Source organism: Triticum dicoccoides, chromosome 4A (assembly GCF_002162155.2).
Source record: "Triticum dicoccoides isolate Atlit2015 ecotype Zavitan chromosome 4A, WEW_v2.0, whole genome shotgun sequence".
Lineage (NCBI taxonomy): Eukaryota > Viridiplantae > Streptophyta > Magnoliopsida > Poales > Poaceae > Triticum > Triticum dicoccoides.
Genome location: NC_041386.1, coordinates 597600946 through 597607184, shown reverse-complemented (window position 1 = coordinate 597607184; position 6239 = coordinate 597600946).

The window sequence follows — 6239 nt, the reverse complement described above, 5'->3', positions numbered from 1 at the left end:
GAGCTATGCCGACGGCCTAACCGTCGGCGTATCGCCAGGCCACGGTCGCCCAGAAGCTGCCACGTGTCAGGTGGCGCCGTCAACGTTCGTCAGGTGGAAAATGTTGCCGACGGGGTATGTATGCCGACGGTGGTACGGCCCCCGTCGGCTTAGCTGACTATGCCGACGGTTTTTGTAAGCCGACGGCCGACCTGAGGTACGTCGTCGTACGAGTTGCCGACGGGGGCCGTTGGCGTAGCACTTTGCCGACGGCTTTTGGCCCTATGCCGACGGTCATGGGCCGTCGGCAACGTATCAAATTCTGGTAGTGCCAGAGCGATGTCAGGGAGGGTGTCGACGAGGTAGCGAAGACATCCGATGACGCTGCGGTATTCTGTGGCATCCACCCACAGCGAGCCATCCTCCTTGCTCAGTTTGAGCTGTTAGACTATACTGTACTTGTATACCGCATGTGTGTACGCATCGCCTCTGGCATACGGTGTAGCGCATGCGTGTGATCGCGGCGCCCTCCCGCAGCGATGGTGGCGCACGATCTCTAGTAGTGGAGCATCCATGATTCCCTGGGCTGGCGTCCTGAAAGTGTATATATGACCCAGCCTAGAGCATAATCGAGTGTGGTGATCAGTTCTCCCTAATCCTCTCAGTTTACATGGTATCAGACTCCCCCGACCAGCTCAATCCATTTGCGCCCGTAGCCGGTCCTACTTCCGCCGCCATGGACGACAACCCCGTCGTCTCTCCTCGCTCCTTTCAGCACGGCGTTGACGGCGTCCTCCACGCCGCTCCCCTGGCTGATGCACCACCTAGGGCTGGACACGAGCCGAGCCGAGCCGAGTTTGGTCCGAGCCTGGATTTGGCTCGCCATGAACGAGCCAAGCTCGGCTCGGCTCGCTGGTTGAACGAGCCCGCATCTGGAGGCTCGACTCATCTTGCCTATGGCTCGGTCCAGCCCGAGCAGCTCGTTTTGCCTCTGGAGGCTGGGTACGTGGGCGTACGGACGCATCAGGCGAGGCTGGAGCTTGACGACGTTGAGTGGAGCACGACCGAGACGTGCCGGTGTGGCGAGGTCGGGCGTCTGGTGCATCGAACGCAGGTGGCTAGCCTCCGTAGCAGTTGATCTTGCTTCCTCTCGTACGTGTGCATCCAGCCAACTCGAGGATTCAATCAACGTGATTCAAGTTTTGTACTTGTGTCCAAGAAACAATCAACAGGCTGGTGATGCGTGCGTGCGCCGCGGCCGCTGGATGCGTTCGTGCGTGCCGACGCCGGCGGCAGGATGGGTCATGGTGGCATGCAGGAAATAGCTTGGCGAGAAGCGTGGGGCGGCGACGGCGGCGGCGAACCCTAGCGGGAGGAGACAGTGGAGACGACGCGACTCGCTGGGTTGGGCTGGTTGCGCTCCTCTGCTGGGCTGCGTGATTGCGTCGCGTCCTGGGCTTCGGCTTCAACGAGCCACCGAGCTGGACCGGACCAAAACAGGCTCAGCTCGGTCGGCCAACGGGCCCATTTCACGTGGCTCGGCTCAGCCTATTTAGCTCTCGGGCCGAGCTGAGTCGGGCCGAGCAGGAGTGAGCTCCGAGCCGAGCCCATTAGCCCGTCCGGACGTCCAACCCTAGAACCACCACCACCACCTCCCGCCGATGCAACTGCCGTTGCTGCGGTTCTTGCGGCACCGGCTGCACCACCACCTCCCGCTCTCCCCGCTCCGGTGCGCCCTTCCTAGCCTCCTTCTGCATCACCCGCGCCCTCCGTCCCGTCCTGCATATTGCAGACGGTTGACATTCGCCGCCATGTTCCCGTCATCCTCGACCTCCTTGCCGGCAACTACACGCAGGTCCCTCTCCCATCTTTCCTGCAGGTGCGCTCCTTCCTCCTGCTTGAAGAGCACCGCGCAGAGCAGTCTGTGCACACTCTCGTCGCGGGCCGAGGCACCCCGCCGAGCAACACCAACCAGGGGCGCGGGCGTCAGCGTCGTCATGGACGCGGCAACGGCGGCGGCAGGCCTCCTTCGCCGTCTCCTTCGACTCCCCGTCCTCCGACGTACCCCGCGCCGGCACCTGGTGCCAACTCGTGGACTGGCCTGGTTCAGGCCTGGCCGATGGCCTAGCGCGCGCCCGGCGCCGGCATGCTCGGCCCACGCCCTGGCACACCGCACCAGCAGGCCATGTTCGCGGCTCCGTCGCCACTGCCCCCGTCGTACGGCTACGGGGCTCCTCCTCCTGGGTATGTTGCCGCCTCTCCTGGTTTCGGCAGCCCCGGAGCGAGCTCATCCATGACTTCCCACCAGGACTGGGACATGGCCTCGCTGCAGGCCGCCCTCCACAGCGCCTCAACCGGCCCTTCGTCCTCTGGGAGTACACCGGAGTGGTACCTCGACTCCGGCACTGCGTCCCACCTGACCTCCTCGCTTGGTAATCTTCTCTCTGCTCGCCCATCCTCTACTGATGCGTGCATCATTGTTGGCAGCGGCGAGCGCCTGCTCGTCACCCATGTTGGTGCTGGCTCGTTCACTACTAGGGAAAAGCCTACCAGCAGCGAGGGTTTTGGGCCTCTCAGTAGCGCGGGCACCGGCGCTACTAATAAGGCGCTAGAGCTAACATATAGCAGTAGCGCCGGTTGTCCCATGCTACTGCTATACATGAATAGCTGTAGCGCTCTTTGGGAAAGGGCGCTACTGATATTATCTGCAGCGCTGTTTGCTGGGACGCGCTACTGACAATGCGGCGCTACTGCTAAATTTCCCCCCTCGCTACTACTAGTTTATTTATTAGTTTTTTTCCTGCATATTTGTTTTGTATTTGTTTTGTATTTGAATAGGCTTTATACTATAATCTTTAGCATATCATACACATACAAATGTAATCATAGCATATACATATAATTAGTCTCATCAAATCATGTCATCATCATAATCATCATCCAACACAAAGTGGTCTCTCGTCATCATCTCGAAAATAGCGATACAAGTCTGGAATGATATGCAAATACATCGTCATCCATCTAAACAATGATATACGCGAGAAGAGCTATCACTTTGAGAACATGAGTTCGTATCCCTCTTTCGCATTAGTGTGAACCTCTAAACTAACTACTGCCTGTCGCTCGGAAACCGGAAGGGCCTGACACTCAGGCCACTTGTCGTATATATACTCCTGGCATAGCACTTCTTCGCCATCTATGATCTATGCACCTGCATCATCACATGAGTCGATGATATGCAACATATAGTTGAGCAACACAAAGAGACAGACTTGGCAAAAATAAAAACAATATATCATAAGCATAAATAACAAAGTTCATCGTACCCCAAAATGCCCTAACTAGAGTGATTTTCGCTAGTCGAGGAGGAGGACGGTTTAATTACATCAAAAATAAAGTTTCACCGTGCATAACTCAAAGTTTTGTCATACAGAAAGTATGGACTAAATGGACACATTGTCATATATCGACAATCACTCCAACATGTCGTTCCATCCATCCAAGTCAGGGAGATAGTCCCCGAGCCTAGTGAAAGGCTTCAGGTCGAGACGCTGAGAGGCTATCCATGTTCGGACGTCTTCCCGCGACATTTGTCCTTCTCCGTAGAACATCCCTGTTTTTCCGACGACCTCCTTCATGATGATTTGGGAAAGTTTGCGCTGGATGTTATAGAACTCAGCTCGATGTCGATGATCCTTTATATCTCCTATGTCCTTTGCCCATTGCAGAATATGGGCATCGCCGGATCTAGGTGACATGCAAAGGTTGTGGTGATCCCGTCTATACTCCAGCATGTGGTGTAGGACATAGAATCCATCATTAAGAGAATCGTTCGGTTGCTGGATGCAGCAGAAGTCGGTCTTATGGCCGAAGGCGACCCTGCCGCCCCTTCTCTTCTTGTCCCTGACCTCTCCACCCCTTGCTTGGTAGTAAAACATAGCACTGTCGAGAACATCCTTGATGTGGGTGTAATCCTTTTTGTGAATGTTCTTCGACGAGTCCAAGTAAAGAGCGTGGGAGAATCGGCGGTAGAGGATGATGAGGACGGCGCGCCCGCCGCTGCGCAAACTAAGTCCGCAAATTAATTAGCCTCCACCGTGCAAATGAATGATTGAAATCGAAGGAAGGATAGCAGTCCGGATGACTTACATGGGATGATAAGGCACGAGAATCGCCCCCTTGTCCTTATTGGTGAGCATGAAACTGACGATGTAATCCCTCGCGTATTCACGGTGATTTGCGCAGACTCCCAAGAAGCCCTCGTGCATGTAGTACTGGTCAGCGACACAGATATGAGATATCTTCTCAACCCCGATGATGTAGTTCATGTGCAAGGCATAAAGGCGGACAAACGTAAAATCCAGCTTCTTCACGTGAAACATGTCGAATATGTAATTGAATCGGAGGAAGAACTTATCTGCGGGGAAGCTGTCGAAGTACGACATTTGCCGCGGAACGTTAACCACGTAGAGTGGGTACCCTGGATCTTTCGAGGCGATGAGGTCTTTCTCTACCCGAAGCACATCGTCATGAAGTCTCTTTAGATCGCCGAATCTGGCCCGTAGCGCTGCTGCAGGTAGGATTGGCTGACCGGAGATATGCCATTTATCCGCACCGGGGATATCTATACGGTCCTGAAGCCGAGGCTGCTGAGGCGGCTGGATCATAGAAACAACTTTTTTGCCTTTCCTCGCTCTCTTCCTAAAATTCTTCATTTAACCTCCTTCTTTCCTTTCTCTCCTCCGTGGTCTCACGGTAGTACTTCTTCCACGTGGCGCCGTCTCCGACACCGTGCACGCGTCCATATGACGGTTGAGTATCCACCGGTTGTTGTTTCAATATGTTCAACGCCTGGTTGAATGGAGTGTCCCATTTGGGCCTCGCCAATGCCTCAGACGGCGAGTCGCTTTCGGCCGCAATCTTGTGCTGCTCTCTCTGCAAAAGGCACAACGATCGTTTACAAATATGACTAACGTGTGCAGTCGAATTGATCAGAAACTAAAATTACCAGCAGTCTCATGAACTCCGTAATGACCGGTGTTGTCTCGTAAACCTTTTTCACTAGGTCCCAACGGTGTTGGGCCCTGAAGACGTCACGCTCCTGCGGGATGGTGAACTCCACCAAGGGGTCTGGGATGCCCAGACTCGCGGCTTCCGCGTCCTCCTTGGCCCATTTGGACCTCTTTCCGCCGTAACCACGGCTTCCGAGGTGGTGGATCCCAATGTTCCTCTCTTGAAGCCCCTTCATGTACTTAGACTTTTTTTTGGCATCTTCGGCCTCGCAAGCCTCCTTGAATATTTGAAACTGCTCTTCCGTGATTGTCGGATTATCCTTTACAATCTCGGAGTAGGGTTCCTTCTTGTCGATGATCCTTGCTTTCCCTTGATTTTTCCAGGCGGCCAACGCGTCGCTAAACTTGGTCATGGCGTGTTTGTTTATCTTCTTCATTGTCGGGTCCTCATCTGGATCTTTATTGTTGGGTTTCGTAGTAATTTCAAAACTTTTCCTACGCTCACGCAAGATCATGTGATGTATAGCAACGAGAGGGGAGAGTGTTGTCTACGTACCCTCATAGACCGACTGCGGAGGCATTGACACAACGTAGAGGAAGTAGTCGTACGTCTTCACGATCCAACCGATCAAGTACCGAAACTACGGCACCTCCGAGTTCGAGCACACGTTCAGCTCGATGACGATCCCCGGACTCCGATCCAGCAAAGTGTCGGGGAAGAGTTCCATCAGCACGACGGCGTGGTGACGATCTTGATGCACTACAGCAGCAGGGCTTCGCCTAAACTCCACTACAGTATTATCGAGGAATATGGTGGCTGGGGGCACCGCACACGGCTAAGGAATAGATCACGTGGATCAACTTGTGTGTTTCCGGGGTGCCTCTGCCTCAGTATATAAAGGACCAAAGGGGGGGAGGCTGGCCGGCCACATAGGGCGCGCCAGGAGAGTCCTACTCCCTCTGGGAGTAGGATTCCCCCCCCCCCCCCAATCCTAGTTGGAATAGGACTCCTTGAGGGGGGAAAGAGAGAGAGGGGGCCGGCCACCTCTCCTAGTCCTAATAGGACTAGGGGAAGGGGGGAGGCGCACAGCCACCTTGGGCTGCCCCTTTCTCCTTTCCACTAAAGCCCACTAAGGCCCATATAGCTCCCGGGGGGTTCCGGTAACCTCCCGGTACTCCGGTAAAATCCCGATTTCACCCGGAACACTTCCGATATCCAAACATAGGCTTCCAATATATCAATCTTTA